Source organism: Monodelphis domestica, chromosome X (genome assembly GCF_027887165.1).
Source record: "Monodelphis domestica isolate mMonDom1 chromosome X, mMonDom1.pri, whole genome shotgun sequence".
NCBI lineage: Eukaryota > Metazoa > Chordata > Mammalia > Didelphimorphia > Didelphidae > Monodelphis > Monodelphis domestica.
In genome coordinates this window covers 1,037,573-1,054,598 of record NC_077235.1, presented here as the reverse complement: position 1 = coordinate 1,054,598, position 17,026 = coordinate 1,037,573, and the positions used below count along the sequence as shown (strand labels likewise).

The 17,026-nt window shown below is 55.3% G+C and overlaps 1 protein-coding gene across 4 annotated transcripts in view; it reads right to left on the bottom strand.

Moving 5' to 3' along the window:
• Positions 1-16,794, bottom strand: part of KLF8 (KLF transcription factor 8) — a 43,495-nt gene extending 26,701 nt beyond the window's left edge. For 3 of the 4 annotated variants that reach the window (XM_007507631.3, XM_056809303.1, XM_007507625.2), the window contains exon 1: positions 14,419-14,555. The gene's annotated coding sequence lies outside the window, so the exon portion shown is untranslated. Of the gene's footprint in view, positions 1-14,418; positions 14,556-16,508 lie in introns of those variants that run through there. The other variant, XM_007507626.3, reaches the window with a different exon arrangement.
• Between the last annotated feature and the right edge of the window lie 232 nt (positions 16,795-17,026).

Here is a 17,026-nt window from a genome sequence, read left to right as displayed (position 1 = left end):
TGGAGTATTCCAACAGCCTTCTGGATGATCTCCTTGTCTTCAAGTCTCTCCTCACTCAACTTCCACTCAATTGTCAAACTAGTCTTCCTAAAGTGCAGATGTGACCACATCACTGCTCTGTGCAATTATGTACTCCTAGAATTTATGATTTATGTAGCAAACCAGGCATGTTGGCCTCTGGGAAGTATGATTGCGGTATTGATATTGTATTACCAGACACATGGTCAGACCTCTTGATGTCAAAGGGACAGTCCTAGGCACTAGCAAGGGACAGGCAAATTCATGAGCTGGGCCTTGGCGGGGCCATACTGCCTCGGCTTGGAGCACATTAATTTACAAAGTGCGGGATGGATTAATCCCCACCTCTTTGATCTCATCATTGTCAATTCAACCAATGTTAAAACCTATACCATGTTACATAGACATTCCTCAAACCCTCAATAAATACTGGGAACCCGCGCGAAACTCCTCCCTTACTAACTCCTCTCTTGCCAGCTCTCTCTGACTAGCTCTCTTGCCCTTCATTTCCTCTCTCCCTCTGTTCCCTCCTCGCCACTTACTCGCTTGCTTCTCTTGTATCTCTTTCCTAGCGACGTTGTCGCCCCCAAAGCAGACTCTCTTGTCTAAGAGTATCGAGGGGTTGGTGCTCCCCACCTATTCTCTTGTTCCTCTTACTTCCTCGGAGTTTGAGTTACCCCCCGTGTGTTTCTACTTCTGTCTTTGAGTCATTATTATTCTCCTTAGCCCCCTCTTTCCACCTCAGGTTATTCCCACAGATAAATGTTGTAGGACTTCCAAGGGGGGTCACTATACCTCCCATCTGGGACACTATATCCTCAATGGAAACAGGAAGGGCCAGGGAAGTGGTGGGTCTGGGCAGAGTTGGGGCTTGTCACCGTTCCCAAGTCGTTCAGCTGTGTCCAACTCTCTGTGACCCTGTCTGTGGTTTTCTTGGCAGAGATACTAGAGTGGTTGGCCATTCCCTTTTTTCCAGAAGGGGAAACTGAGGCAAAATGAAATGACTTGCCTAGGAACTCCAGAAGATGAGTCTTGTGAGTATTCAAGTCTCCACTTTACAGAGAAAATAAATACAAGGCCTGGATGATCTCTACTATCCCAAGACACCAGGGGGTTCCACAGTGAGGACAGCTCTGGGCCTTGAGTGGACCTCAGGCACTGACCAGCTGTGAGACCCTGAACAAGTCACTGAATACCTCTATTGGCCTCAGTTTCCTCAACTGTAAAGCAAACAGAGTTTGCCATTCTCCTTCCTTCCAGGGTAGTTGTGAGGGTTAAGCAAGATGATATTTGTCAGAGGTTTAGTCCCAGGCCTAGCACATAGCAGGAGGTGTTGGGGCTCTTTCTGTCCACTCTGGTAGCCAGCCCTGGGAAGAGCCAAAGACCAGTCTCTCAAGGAGCCCCAGCCCCAAGAGGGAAAGGGGGCTGACTTGCCCCGACCCGGTCTCATCTGATCTGCACAGCTGCCCCATGAGGGAGGCAGGGCTCCCACGCAGTACTGGCTCCATTTTACAGAGGAGGAAGTGGAGCCTCCTAGAGGCTAACCCTGCCCAAAGGCTCCTAGCTAGACCACCACAGAAGTGACATTTAAGCCCAGGTCTGCATGAGCATGTTACCTCTCTGCCTCTTCCCTTAGGTTTCAGACTAAGCCAATCAGCCATAGCCCCATGAGGGAAAGGACTGGCCAGGGTCCAATGGGACTATGCTGGGAGTCAAAAGGTCTGGGTTCTAATTCTGCCTCCCCTCAAAACTCATGTGATCTGGGGCATGCTCCTGCTCTTGGTAAATGCACCAGTTCCTAAAGATATTGGGTTCAAATCTTGTCCCTGACCAGTCCTGGCTGTCAAAGATAAGTCTTTTTGCTTCCCTGCCTCAGTTCCCTCAGCACTGAATTTCACAGGGCCCTGGTGACTGAGGCTCAGGGTGTAAATGCCACATGAAGAGCAACTGTCATGAATCACATGTAAGGACCTGGACAAGACTCTCCCAGCTTTGAGCCCAACCTGTGCTGAGAGTCCATAGCACTGCAAGGTTTGCCCTTTGTTGGAGCCTCATGACAGCTCTATGAGAGGGCTGCAACAGGTGTTGCCAGCTCCATTTTACAGATAAGAAAGTAAGAGTGAAGTGACTTGGCCAAGGTCACAGAGCAGTAAAGGAAGCCTCCGAGACCTGGGTATGATGCCTTCATTTCCTCTTGGATGAGGATTTCGGAGCAGGCCTCCAGCTGCCCAGGAGTAACCAGGCAGATGTTCCCCTTGAGCTGGCCCAGACTCCTGATGGGCTCGGTAGATTGGGACTAGAGGGTCCAGGTTCAAATGGAAGCAAGATATTTATGTTCTCTGGGCCTCCGTCTCCCCCATGTGTACAATGAGATGAGCTTCGCCACTCCACGTTCCCATTGCAAAACGTGGCTGTTTAAAATTCAGAAGTTCCAGAAGCAGAGCCACCGGATCTTTGGCTGCCTGTGGGTTCAGTAAGCCCTAGCTGGGAGGTGCTCTCGCCTCCTTTGCCCATTTCTCCAGCATACTGCTACTCAAAGGCCAGAGGAAGAGGTCAAGGGAGACACGGGAGGCTTTCGAGAGCAGTGATGAAGTTGATGGTCTCGTGGCATCCCCAAGTTCCTGGCGTGGCCTGTCTGCTGCCACACATCGGGGAAATCGAGGCAGGAAGCCAAAGTCATTGGTGTGGCAGGGCTGGGGCTGGCCCACAAGCACAGCAGACAGCAGTCCCACCAGGAGCCCATTGGATTGGGAGGTCCATTCCAAATGCTGCCTGCCACCCTCACCCCCTTTGCACTTGCCTCAGAGCAATGTCTGGAAGCATATTCAAGGGAGGGGGTCCCCGATCCAAAAGCTCAGGCCAAAACAAGCCCGCGTCCCTTTGTCCAACCACCATATCCTCAGCTTCTGCTGGGTGAAAGATCCTAGCCGACCTTGGAGCTGGGACTGACTGCAGAGAGCCCTCCAGTTTGGGCCCTGCTTCCAGGGGGCTTACGCTGAAGCGCCCAAGGGAGGGGCAGATCAGTTCAAAGGGCCTTGAAGGCCAGCCAGAGTGCCAGGAGGCGGACACAAAGGAGGAGAGGTTTCAGGCTTCCATTCCCCAAGAGCACACCCAGCCAGGCATCCCCACTCATACCACACGTGGTCTGCTCTAGACAAGCTCCCAGAATCTGAGAATCTCCCAGGCAGAAGGCACCTCCCTCTCTCATGGCCGAGAGGCCACAAACCCCAGCCCCCAGGCAGCCAGGTGTGCCACGCTAAAGACAGTTAGGACCACAGCCACACTGCCACCATGCATTTTCCTAGCCGTGACAGAGGCCTGCCTGTGGCACTCTCATCTCAGCCCTTTGACAAATTGCAGTGATGGAGCTCAATGCCAGTGGTGCCACACATCTCGTCGGCCCATGAGGCTTTCTCTTTTGATTACCACATCGAAAGCGGAAAAGCAGAGGGTCAGTGATGGTTTGGGGAGCATAGGGTGGAAACGGACATTCTTCTGCATGAGAACCACCCTTGACTGCTATAATGGAACTGAGAGCCTTTGGGAACGCGCTTCTGCAAAGTTGATTGTGTTTTGTAATGAGTTCCACCGAAAACAAGGGGGCAAAGAGACGGCAGCGATGTGACAACTGACATTGTTCCTGTGCTGGTAAAAGTTAAGACCAGAGGCATCTGAGTGGTTTGGTGGATTGAGAGCCAGGCCTAGAAATGGGAGGTCCTGGGTTCCAATCTGGCCTCAGACACTTCCCAGCTGGTCACTTGAACCCACGGCCTCACCCTTACCTCTCTTCTGCCTTGGAACCAACACATAGTTTTGATTCTAAGGCAGAAGGTGAGGGGTTACAAAAGATTAAGACCAGCGGAGGGGCCCTTCCCTTTATCCCTGTGCATACATTCACCACAGACAGGTTTTCGGAGCTCAAACTACACTTGTTGCAGCACTTCTGACTGTGTATCCGTCTCTGTACAATGTTCTCCTGGTTCTGCAGTCATGTGACCTGTCGGAGCCTCAGTTTCCTTCTTTGTAAAGTGGGAATGCTAATGCAGTCCTACAGCTAGTGTCTGAGACAGGCTTTGAACTCAGGCCTTCCTGCCCTCAGTCTACTGTGTCACCTTGTGGTCTCTCAAAAAGACAATTCCTGGTAGATGGAACAAATGTATTCTGGGAATTAGGTAAATTTCTCCATTTAGTCCTAATAGGAAACAGTGACCATTTTCCTCCAAAACCCCAGCAATCTGCAGAGGATGGAGCAGAGGCCAGAAAGGGAATGGAAGAACAAGAGCTTTGCTGGCAACATGAGGAGCCCTGAAAAGACAAGAGCCTCAGACCTGGCTTTGGAGGAAGTGTTCCTGCCATTGACGACTGCCTGGATGGTCCAAAGCCTGGCCACACTGCCTCTTTCTTTACCTGGTCAAAGCAACGGTACATTCCTTCCTGAGTGCCAAGGACAAAATGTACCTAGAACCTGAGAGCAAGGGCTTGGGAAGGGAAATGGCAGCCAAAGGGTACCAAAGATCCCAGGGCCAGCTGTTCCCCCTCCACACCCAGGTCAATCAGACCCCCCCTTTGCTCTAAATGAGAACTCTCAGGCCAGGCCACTTCATTCTTATGGCATCCCTATTGTCTCTCCCCTTTCTCTGCTGAGAGGCAGGAAATGGGCTTCCCCAGTCCTCTAGAGCCCATCTCTTTGGGGTCAATCCCTGGGCTGGGCCAAGGGTACAGAGAATGCCAAGTGTCCCACATCTGCTGGTGGAGTTGTGAATTGATCCAACCATTCTGGAGGGCAATTTGGAACTAGGCCCAAAGGGTAATAAAAGACTGTCTGCCCTTTGATCCAGCCATAGCACTGCTGGGTTTGTACCCCAAAGAGATAATAAGGAAAAAGACGTGTACAAGAATATTCATAGCTGCGCTCTTTGTGGTGGCCCAAAACTGGAAAAGGAGGGGCTGCCCATCAATTGGGGAATGGCTGAGCAAATTGTGGTATCTGTTGGGGATGGAATACTATTGTGCTCAAAGGAATAATGAACTGGAGGGATTCCATGTGAACTGGAAGGACCTCCAGGAAGTGATGCAGAGCGAAAAGAGCAGAACCAGGAGAACATTGTACAGAGACGGATACACTGTGGTACAGTTGCATGTAATGGACTTCTCCATTAGTGGCAATGCAGTGATCCAGGACAATTCTAGGGACTTGTGAGGAAGATGTTCTCCACATCCAGAGAAAGAACTGTGGGAGCGGAAACCTAGAAGAGAAACATAGGATTGATCACGTGCTTTGGTGGGGATATGATGGGGTTTGGAGTGAAGAGATCACTCTACTGCGAATATGAATAACCTGGAAATAGGTTCGGAACAAGGATACAGTATAACCCAGTGGAATTGCCTGTCAGCTCCGGGAGGGGGGAAGGGGAAGAACATGAATTGTGTAACAACCACGGAAAAATATCCTAAATAGATAAATAAGTTTTAAAAATCTCTTTGGAGAAAAAAGAAAAAGCATTTGAGGCCACGAAACAAAAAGCATCCAGATGCTGAGGTTAAAAAACCAGAAAGAAGCAAAGTCAAACAGCCCAAGGACAGAAATGACTTGGGGAAGGGCTCCCCATTGGACGGGACTTGACAGCAAGAGAAGAAAAGTGCTGTGGGGGCAGGGGGAGGCTTGGTCGGTTCCCTCTACCATCTATCTGCTCCACCAAGTGTCAAAGGATGTTCCAGTCACGTCATTTGGACAAATAAGAGGAAACGGCTGGACAGAAGAAGTCTCCCCAACTCTGGGGAGGGCCTGGGAAATGACCAAAGGCGAGGTCCATTGTTCCCATTGTAGCAGCTCCGAGAAGGGGGCCCAAGTGAGGAAAGAAAGACCATCTCTGACCTCCCTGGGAGAGTGCTGAGCTCCGAGGCAGGGCCTGAGACCAAGAGTTGTCCTGCAAAGGATGAAGAGTAGAAGTGTGCCCAAACAGCTGTGAAGGGAACTGCAAAGCAGCACAAGATGCTGAGCTTCCCCAGCCTGTCCTCTCTGGGGATGAGGCTACCCAGGCAGCACCAAGAACCTCCAAGATGACCTCATACAAACTCACCATCCCTGCAGGAAAAAAAAGAAGAGGCTGGAGAACAGCCTCCAGTCAGGAGAGGTGAAGTGACTTCTCTGCGGTCAGTCGTTTCGCTGTTACGTGGCAGAGGCGGGGTTCGAATCCACCTCCTCCCGATGCCAAGGCCGTGTTGCCTCAAGGGTGCCCCAAAGTTCGAGTGTGCTAGCTGGAAGCACGGTCAGGATCCCCAAAGACCTGCACTAGTCAGCTGTAGTCCTCTTGAGAAAGTGCGTCAGCAATGATGGCATCTCACTCTTGGGGCCAAAAAAGGCCTTTTCAAATCCCAATGAAAGGAGCCATAAAGTAGAGGAAGGTCCAAAGTTCAAAGAGCTGCCCTCAAATCCAGACTCTGACGCTGACGAGCTCTGAGACTTCGGCCATTGCAAAAAGTGGGGTTGGACGAAGGTCCTCTTCCTCCTTCTGCCCGCTAGGTTTCAGTGAAGGCTAAGAAAGGGCAAGTCAGGCTGCTGGGAAAGGCAGAAAAACTCAAGCCTAGGCTGGGGGTGGTTTCAGGAGTCAAACCCCATGAGATGAGCGGGGCTGGAAGGGCCTTGGCCTGGAGCCTCTTTCCAGCAAGATCTCTCACTGTATTTTTGATATAGATTTTTAGAGCAGCTCATTTTGACAGTCAGGCCTGGAGATGGGAGGTCCTGGATTCAAATCTGACTTTTAAACATTTCCTAGCTGTGTGGCCCTGAACAAGTCCCTTAATCCCAGTTGCCTAGCCCTTACCACTCTTCTGCCTTGGTCCCCACCTTTAGGACCAACTTGAAGACAGAAGGGAAGGGTTTGAAAATAAATAAAGATTGATTTTATTTCTATCTTTTTCTCCATCACCTAAATTTCTCTCCGTCTCCCTCCTTCTCCCAGCAGGCCACACGATAACAAATCTTTACAGAAAAAGTCAGCAAAAGCCGTCAGTGTATTGCCCAACGGCAGCTACCATACTCGCTCGCCGCTCCCCGTCCGGGGACCCTCAGCTCTACAAAGGAGCATGCAGGCTAGGGGGACGTGTTGCACTCCCGCCTCTTCTTTGGGGCCCAGTTTGCCTCTATTGCACTCTTGAGGCAGGGGGAGGCTCAAAGACCCCAAGAGGTAGCTCTGAAAACCTCTCCCTCTTCCTCTGGCCCATTCCCCTGGGATCAGCAGAGCAAGGACATTCCCTCTCCGAGCTCTGGCTGCTTCTCCAGAGGCCAGGACGCTTCCCTTTCAGCACTTTCCTTTTCGTTGTCTCCTTGGATCCCCACCATAGTCCCCTAAGGTAGGCCTGATAGAGGCAGGGATCCTCGTGACCATTTTCCAGATAAAGAAACTGAGGCTGGGGGAGCTCACAAAATTAGTGAGTGACAGAGCCAGGGGCATAACTGTGGAGGCACAGAGAAGTCCAGGATTCATTCTAACACACTGCAGGAGAAGTTCAAGGATGAGAGCCCTAGGGCAGAGAATGGCTGTGGGCTCCTCCGGTAACCCAGAGGGAGGTCTGGGAGCTCAATCAGACACACAGTCTACCCATTACTGAGGGCCTACTGTGAGCCAGGAACTCCCACAAGGGCAGGGAATACAAATGTGAGCAACAAGCTAGACAGTCTCTGCCTTCCAGAAGCTTCCGTCCCAGACTGCATCTCAAGTTCCCAACGGCCATTGCGAGCATCAGCCCGAGGGACTCTCTGAGGAAAGGGACTGAGCAAGCATTAACCCCAAACCTCTTATTAAACACTGAAAGCAATTCAAAGCTGTCTGTCAGGACCAAGCAGCCACAGAGTCCCCGGGGAGGAGAGAAGACGCCCTGTTCCACACGTGCACACACACACACACACACACACACACACACACACACACACACACACGGGCTGTCCCACCCTCTCCTGCTGGCCTCGAGGGCTTTCCCCTGCAAAATGGTGGGGCTTCCATTTGTGTTAGGGTCCAGGGATCCAGAGAATGCAGGAACCCCAAGGCCTATGCCCCAAGCACTTCCACTCCTCTGCTGGCCACAGAAAGGCAAGCCGACGTCGGGAGCCATTGGAGTTGGAGCCGAGAGGAGCCGAGGAAGGTGTCCCTCAGAAGTGGCCCTAGAAGGAAGGGAGGGAATAAGTGCTGCTTGTCCTTGAGTGGAGACAGCTAGCCGGCCAGGCATCCCCAGCTAGTGGAGGAGCTCTAGATCACTGAGTCCCTTGCCATCATCCCACATGTAGCTGGGGAAGGCAGTCCTCCCATCAAAGTGTGCAGCACAATACGATGGAGAGAATGGTGCTGTTGTCGTATCCTCAACTCCCTCTGGTCCCTCTGGTCCATCTGGGCGCTGGTGGCACAGGCAGTTGCGGTAGGCCCAGTGTCTTGCTGTGCTGGCACCTTTCTGGCCTCATGCAGTGGGGCTGCCACTCCAGCAAGGTTGGGCAGGGAAGAGGCTGGCAAGCTAGCTCTCTGCAAACAAGAAATGACGCAGGTACAAAAAGAAGCCCCTTGGCATCCTGGGGGGGGGGCGGAATCAGAGGACCACTGATGCGATGCTGGAAGGGACCTCGGAGCTCACCTAGGCCAAGTGGTTCCTTTGTCCCGGGCCCTGGGGACGCGAAATAATGGAGCAGGTAAGAGATGGCAGTGCCAACACTGGCCCCCAAGTCCTGTGACTTCCCAGCTCCCAGACTGATGTGAGGGTAGACAGAATAGGTGAGCTCGGGCCGGCTGCTGCTCCTCCTGCCCACCCTCAGGGACATGAGGGTCACAACCGGAGCCCTCTTCTTTCCTTTCTCCAAGGGAGAGAGGCCACAGAAATCAGGCTCTTGAGCTGCATCCAGAAACCAAAGGGGAGAGTGGGTGCTAGGATGGGCCCCGGGGCTGTGGCAGGGCAGCAAGACACCTGTAAGGAATCAGGCCAGGTCAAGACATTGGAACTCCATGACCAGGAACCTGCCTGTGGAGGAGAAAGTGGAAAAGCAAGCAGGGCCCTTGGTCTGATCCCCTGCCAAGAGCCCCAGCAAGGCCTAGGGCACAGGCTTCAGTCATCCCTCTCCTTCTGCAGTGTCCAAGGGCACATGGCCACAAAAGTAGGAAAGGGCAAAGTCTGAAGCGCAGTCCTGAGGCCAGGGGTAGAAAGAGGAGGGCTTGGAGGGGAAGCTGAGGACGCTCCGAGGAACCGAGGCTCAGAGAAGCAACCCGGGAAGACCTCAGCTAGAAAGACTCAGCCTCTGGAAGAAATTTGAAAACGATAACCCTCGAGAGGGGCAGGGAAGCCTTCAAGCCATCAGAAAGAAGAAATGGCACCCACCCATCAATTGAGATGTCACCCGATTGATCTCTCCCCCAAATTCAGAAGCTGCCCAAGGACTCGGAGACAGAAACAGAACTGACACCCAAAGTGAAACAAGGCCATTCACACTGGTTGCTGTGGCCATTTTCTCAGGCAATCAGAATTGAGTTTGAAGAGAAAAGATGACCAATTACAAATCAAAAGGACTTTCACAGGGGAGACAAAGGACCTGGGTTCAAATTCTGGCTCTGTTGCTCACTACTCCAGTGACCTGAAGACAGTCCCCAAATCTCTGGTTCTTCATCTTTAAAATGGATAAGGAACAGAGGACCCCCACAGTTCCCTCCACATCAGCCTCCCATTGTCCCCCCCCCATGCCCTAACCTGGACCTGACAAGCAGTGATAACAATGACAGGCCATGCCCCAATGGAGAAGATATCCCCAAAAGATCGAAACCAAAGGTGCTCAAAAGGATCGCCTACATCACCACGAATAGAAGAGAAATGGACATGAAAACGGGCCTGAGGCTTTTTCTCCCCTCCCATCCTGCAACTCGGCAAAGGTGATGGGAGGGCCTTTGGGAAGACTGTGAACTGGGACGTTTTAGAATCAGAATTAGAAGCTTTTGACTGGTTGTTGGCCATTCTCTCCTCCTTGACATTCTCTTTTCTCTAGGTTTTGAGGACATCCCTGCCCCTGCCCCTGCTCCTGCCCCTCCTGGTTCCCCTCCTACCTCTCCAACCACTCCTTCTCAGACTCCTTTGCTGGATCTTCTTCCGACCAACACCCTCTATCAGTAGGTGCCCCTCAAGGTGCTGCCTATACTATTTCACTCGGTGCTCTCCTGAGCTCCTGCACATTTAATGATCATCTCCCTGCTGAAGATTCACAGAGCCATCTTTCTGGCCGCACCCTGTCTGCTGACCTCCAATCTTGCATTGTTAACTGTCTTTCAGACGGCATCTTGAACTGGATGGATGTCTAGTAAACATCACAGCCTCAACACGTACAAGAGAGAACTTGTTGCCCTTCTGCCTAAAGCTTCTCCCCATCCCACCTCCCCCAAGGTCATGGAGGCCAGCACCGTCCTCCCAGACTAGTGGGTTCCCAAGCTAGGGGTCCTCTGGGACCACTCCCTCTCTCTCACTCTGTATGTAGTCTGTGGCCAACATCTGCCACTTTGCCCCTGGTGACATCCCTTGAATATGCTCCTCATCACTCGGGCCCAGACCATCCAAGTCTCCCCAGTCCAGTGGTCCATCCTTCCTCCACAATGAACTCCAGCAAGGATCACACACAAAATACTCTGTTTGGCATTCGAAGCTCTCTATCACCTTCCCGGTCTTCTCAAACCTCACTCTCTGACTCGGACGTACCCTGTGATTCAGTGACGCTGGCCTCCTGGCTGTCCCACAAACAAGCCACTCCATCTGTCGGCTCCAGAAGTCTCCCTGGCTGTCCCCTCCATGCCTGGAATGCTCTGCCACCTTAACTCTACTTCCCCAGCTCAAACCCTGCCTTCTCCAGAAAGCCTTTCCCAGTCCCTCTGTGGATCAGCTCCTAAGTCTCCTGGATAGAGTCTGCTTTGTCCACATGTGTTTGCTTGCTGGCTCCCCCATTAGACTGGGAATTCTTCGAGGGTAGAGCTGTCTTTTGCCACTCTTTGTACACTCATCACTCAACACAGTGCCCGGGACATAGCAGATGCTTAAGAAATGCTCACGGATGGCCTGCAAGCCATTTGGATCAATTATGTAAGTGGTGAGGCCACTGCTGAGTTTATACTAACCCAAGGAGACCATCAATAAGACGCAGCCCCAACGACACTGAAACATAGACAGCAGTCCTTCTTCCCATAGCAAAGAATTGGAAACAAAGTCGATGCCTATGGATCAGGAACTGCAGAGACCAAGGGTGGCACGGCACCTGATGCCATGGAATATTTTTGTTACCGTGCTGTAAGAAATGATGTGGTGAGGAATCCAGAGACACAGAAGGAAGGACCAGAAAATAATGCACACAACACAAATAATTCACATCAACACAAAGAACACCACCACACCAAAAATGTGGCAAAATCACAAAGGATGAGTGTGGCTCCAAAGAGCTGCAGAAGTGGGAGGTCCACAAGGGGGCTAAAGAGGTTTTCAGACTTTCGAATGGATTGATCAAGGGGGGGGGGGCTGCCACCAAATATCATCAATCAATTCTTCAAACTGTCATGGAAGGAGCCATCCCATCCCTTTATGACAGATTGTTTCTAAATATGGAAAATGGTCATATGGTGACAATGGAAAGAAGGAAGGAAGGAAGGAAGGAAGGAAGGAAGGAAGGAAGGAAGGAAGGAAGGAAGGAAGGAAGGAAGGAAGGAAGAAAGAAAGAAAGAAAGAAAGAAAGAAAGAAGAAAGAAAGAAAGAAAGAAAGAAAGAAAGAAAGAAAGAAAGAAAGAAAGAAAGAAAGAAAGAAAGAAAGAAAGAAAGAAAGAAAGAAAGAAAGAAGGAAAGAAGGAAAGAAGGAAAGAAGGAAGGAAGGAAGGAAGGAAGGAAGGAAGGAAGGAAGGAAGGAAGGAAGGAAGGAAGGAAGGAAGGAAGGAAGGAAAGAAAGAAAAGAAGGAAGGAAAGCAAGAAAGCAAGATTTGATCCCCAAATCTAGAGTAGATAACATTGAAAAAGAAAAGTACGGGCTAATATCATTGACTGCAATAAGGAACTTGCTCCCCCATTTGTCTACAGAACCAATCTATAGGGCAACAACAGGTGAACCAAGGTTATGAGTGATTTCCAACTTGTGTTTCCTGTGATTTGGAATCATGGAAATAGTTGGAATTGTGCGGGGCTGAGCAGGAGGATGATTTCCATACTCAACTTCTTTGTATTTGGGGGAGGCATGTTAGAATAAAATGATGAGGGGGTGCTGAAATGAAAGCTATGGAAGGCACATGCAATGCCAAGCAAGCTCAGCCTGCTGGGGCCATCACTAACCATTGGCCATAGGTAGCCTCTAACAAACTGTCAAAGGAGTCTTGGTCCACAGAAGGGAGCAGATACCAGCCTGGTGGAGCATGTCATTTCTTTTCTTTTTTTTTTTAAACCCTCACCTTCCGTCTTGGAGTCAATACTGTGTATTGGCTCCAAGGCAGAAGAGTGGTAAGGGCTAGGCAATGGGGGTCAAGTGACTTGCCCAGGGTCACACAGCTGGGAAGTGGCTGAGGCCAGATTTGAACCTAGGACCTCCCGTCTCTAGGACTGGCTCTTAATCCACTGAGCTACCCAGCTGCCCCCTGGGGCATGTCACTTCTTAAGGGCTGAACACACCAACAGAAGAATGATTTCTACTCTAAACACACCCACTGCATAGCATCAAAACCAGTCACATGTACCTCCGAGCTGCTGCTGCTGCTGCTGCTGGTCCCCAAACCCTGGGCAGCCGAGTCCACTGTCCTACTCCCTGCCCTGTATCAGGGCCCCACAGCAGCAGCCCCTGCCGAGGAGGGGGGGGAGGATTGTACAGCTCAAGCTTCTCACGAAGTAGTTGCATCTGCTGGGGCTTGTACATGGCCACCCTTCAATTAGTTATGCCCAGGTCTGACTGGATACCTCCCTCTGCTCAATAACCTTCCCAGCTCCCTAGTGTCTGGAGTGTCAAACCCAGGAATGCCTCAGCTTGGCATTTAAAGCCCCTGTTTACAGTCTGCTTCCAATCTCTCTCCAGCCTTCCTTTCCACCCAAACTGGCCTGCTTGCCCTTCCCCACATCCAACAATCTATTCCCCCAAAGGGGGACAGGTGTCCCCCATGTCGACGCTGCCTGGAAGTCCCAGCTCCTTTCCAAGCTCGGCTCAGCCCACCTCTTTGTCTGATGCCCCCCTTCTATAAGGCCTCTGTGGGCACTCAGCTGGGAATATCTCTCGCATCCTGGGCGCCTCCATCTTCCCGGGGTAATAAGCTCTGCACAGTTCAGATGAGAAGTCCATGGAAAACCTGATGCCCAACAGCTACAATTGGAACTGTGCACAGGGGCCAGAAAGGCTCACCCTCACACCCACACCCCCATGCACCTGCACAGAACTGGGGCACCGGGCAGAAAAGCCAAAGAGGGCACGGGCCAAGCTCTCTCTCTCTGCCAGGAGCCGAAAAACACAGAGAGGGAAAGGCTCGGCCCACTTGCTTTGCAAAGCCCAGGCTGCCCTAGGCACACCCTGGCCACAATGCCAACCCACGGTGCCTTTGGCAGCTGCGCACATGGAGGAAGGGCACCGGCTGGCCATCCCCTCTCTCTCAAGTGCCTGTGCTTGACTTGGGGGGATGATGAGGCTCCAGGGACTGGGGAAGGAACCTCAATCCCCAGGAAGGCTCTGGCTGGAAATGAACACACACAGACACACACCCCTCTTGTCTGTTCCTTCCAGCTCAGGGGGAAAGAGCTTCTGGAGACACGACGCCCTCCTCCCAGGCCCCCCAGACTCCCCGGGCTGCCAGGGGCTTCCCACAAGGAAGAGGCGGTGGGGGGGAGGGGCCTTGGCCCCGGAAGTGGCTGCCTGCTGCTGCGTTGAAGCCGGGGCACCCTTGGGGCAAAGGCTGGCCGCCACGGGCCGCCGAAGCAGAGCGAGCCCAGCGGTGCACGAAAGGCCAGTCAGCCCGCTGGCAAGCCAGAGCTGGGAGAGGAAAGGTACACAAAAGCCTGGGCCACCTGGTCTGCTCCAGAGGAGCTCCTCAGCGGGCAAGGGGAGACCGACAGGCGGCCCCGCTCCGCTCTTAAAGGCCCAGGGGAGGAGCCCGGGCCTCCGGGCCAAGTGCCCAGCCGGAGCAGCCACAGCCAGGAGGCCTGGGAGTGGCCGGCCCGCCCCGAGGAGGGAGCTGGGCTGGCCTGCTGGGGGCGGAGCCGCCCCCCAGCCCCCCTTGCCCCCCGAGAGAGAAGAGGGGGAGGAGGGAGGAGAAGAGAAGAGGAGGAAGGAAGAGGTAGGGAGAAGGGAAGAGGACAAAGGAAGATGGGAAGAGAGAAGAGGGAAGGGGGAGCGGCTCAGAGTAGGGCGCCGCCCGCCCCGACCGAGGGACCACTCACTCTGGGGCTCCAGGGCCTGGCCGCTGGGGCTGGAGCCGCTGCCGCCGCCGCCGCCGCCGCCGCCGCCGCCGCAGCCGCCCGCTCCTCGGGCCTCCCGCTCTGGGGCCGCGTCCGCGGGGCCGATCATGCTCGGGGACAGGCCCCGACGTCCCTCTAGCGAGCGCGGACTCCGGCCCGGGGGTGGGGGGGGCCTCGGCCTAGTGGCCCCCCCCCACCTCTGCCCATCCGCCCTGGCCGCAGCGGCCCTGTGAGGCGCCCTCGGGGCTCACGGGCCCAGGGGCTGGCGCGGGCCGGGCCTAGGCGGGCGGGATCGCTCGGGCCCCGGGTCTTCGCAGGCAGCCCCGCGCCGAGGTGTGAACCGGCTGCCAGCCCCACCCTGGGCTGCCCCGGGGCGGAGCTCCTTAAAAGGGCCCCGCGGCGGCGGGGCGGAGGGACGGGCCAGGGCGGGCCCTCCTCCCATCCCCAGGTACAGCCCTCCGGGAGGAGGGGGCCGGGTCGGGGGAGGAGGTGCCGGCGTCTGCCACCGCCCCGACTGGGCGGAGGCGACAGTCGGGGATGCCGGGGTGGGGGCGGGGCGGGGGGGAGGGGGCGGCAAGCGAGGGACCTGCCAGCTGGGCGCAAGGATTCGGCGCGCCGAGCTCGCCATGGCAACCGCGATCGAGCGAGCGAGCCCAGCCTGGACTGGGGAGAGAGGGAGCGGAGGACGGATGGACTGACGGACGGACGGACGGGCGGAGGGAGAGGAGGAGTCACGACTAGTTCCCGGAGGGGAGGCCACCACGGGAACGGTGGAACCACCCCGGGAGGACCAGGCCGGCTCCCAGCCCCCCTCTCCCGGGTCATCTCCCCGAAAGGGCGGCGGACGCGCGCTCCCCTACCTGCTTCTGCCCAAGGGCCAGGTTCAGGGCCCCAAAGGGGCGGGAAGTGCCGGGCCCCTAGGAGGGAGCCCGGGCTCGGCATCGCTCAGACCGCTCCTACCTTGGACATTTCCTAGTGCTCGCCTCCGCCCTGCCCTGCGGCCGCTACCTGGACCGCCCCCCGGCCCCCTCCCCCGCCCCTCGAGCGAGGCTGTGTCGGATGGGCGGGCTGGCCAGAGCCTTGGCCCTGGCCAGCCTGGAGGCTCGCGCGTGGGCCGGAGGGCTGCACCTGTCTGAGCGTCACTCCTCTTACCTGCAGAAGGAGGGGCTTCACTGGGTGGCCTCCCAGGTCCCTCTCAGCTCTGGGCTGAGTCTCGGAATCAGGGTTCGTTCTGCTAGGTGTGGGGAGGGGGGAGGGCTCAGGCTGCGACGTCACTCTGCTCCCATCCCCGGGAATGTCGCCTAGTACCAGAACACACGGCATCATGGGCCCTCCCATTCATTAACTCCCGGGGCTTCAGGGACCAGCCAGTGAGACTGCTCGCAGGGCCACTACTGGTCCCACTTTACAGAAAAGGAAACTGAGCCGGAGAGACCCGGCAAGCATGGGGTCTGGATTTGAACTCAAGCCTCTGCTGTCTTCCAACACAAGATGATCCCGTCTCCCTCCGCACCCCAGCCCGAGGAGCGGACAGGCCGTGCCCTGGGGTCCCCTCGGACGTGCTCCCCTCAGATAGAAGAGGGACCTCCTGGGAAAGTCCAAGAGTTCCCGAAGTCTGGGCCCCGGGGCGGGGGACTCGGGTCCGAGAGAGGCCCATCTTCGAAGCCCATTTGCCCTGGGCGAAGGGAGGGAGAGTCCCAAAGTGGAACTGCGTGCCTGCGTACGTGAGTGATTCTGGCTCTCCTCTCAAAGCTGAGAATTGTCAAGGGGAGTGGGGGGTGGCCCGCTTTTCCTTTGGCCCAGGGAAACAGATCTGGGGCATCACTCCGTAGCAGGATCTGGAGGGTGGGAGGGCGAGGGCTGCCTGGCGCCCCCTGGCACATGGCCTGGCAGATCCGACCAATGGAAGCGGGCTTTGTCACGGAGGGGGGCAGCGAAGTCCGGGGCCAACGAGAATCCCTCCCCCGGCCCCCGGCACTGGGCTCCGGCTCTCCCCTGCTCCTTGGGCCAGGCCCGCGCCCCGGGGACGCTCGACTCCCCACCCTCCCCGGCCCCTTTCCATCCGCTCTCACCCGTGTGGAGGGAGAATCTGGCCGGCAAGTCCCCCCAAAAGCACCCTGGGCACGCTTCGGCCTTCCTTCCGCCCGTCCATCCCTCCGCCGTCGGTGTGCCCGGGGCTGGGCCGGGTCGCGCCGCGAGCAGGGAGGCTCCTGCCCCAATAAGGGGCTGTCGCTGGGGCCACACCAGGGTTAAATTAAGCCGGCCCGAAGGAAGGCCCAACAGCTGAGAGGTGTGCAGGCGGGCCCCCCCGGGGCAGGACTGGGCCCCCTCCCCCTCCAGCAGCCCAGCTGACAAGCTGCCCGGGGTGGGGCCCTGGCTGAGGGCTGCGGGGAGGGGAGAAGGCGAAGCCTCCTCCGGAGGGCTCCACCCTCCCTCCTCCCAAGCTGAATAAACAAAATCTGGGAAACTCCAGCCAGGAGGAGGGCTGCTGGGAGAGCGGGCACGGCCGAGGCGAGCTTGCACCCTGAAGTCACTGCTATTTGTGGCAGCGCCAAAAATACGGCTAGAAGCTGCGGCGGCGGCCGTCTCT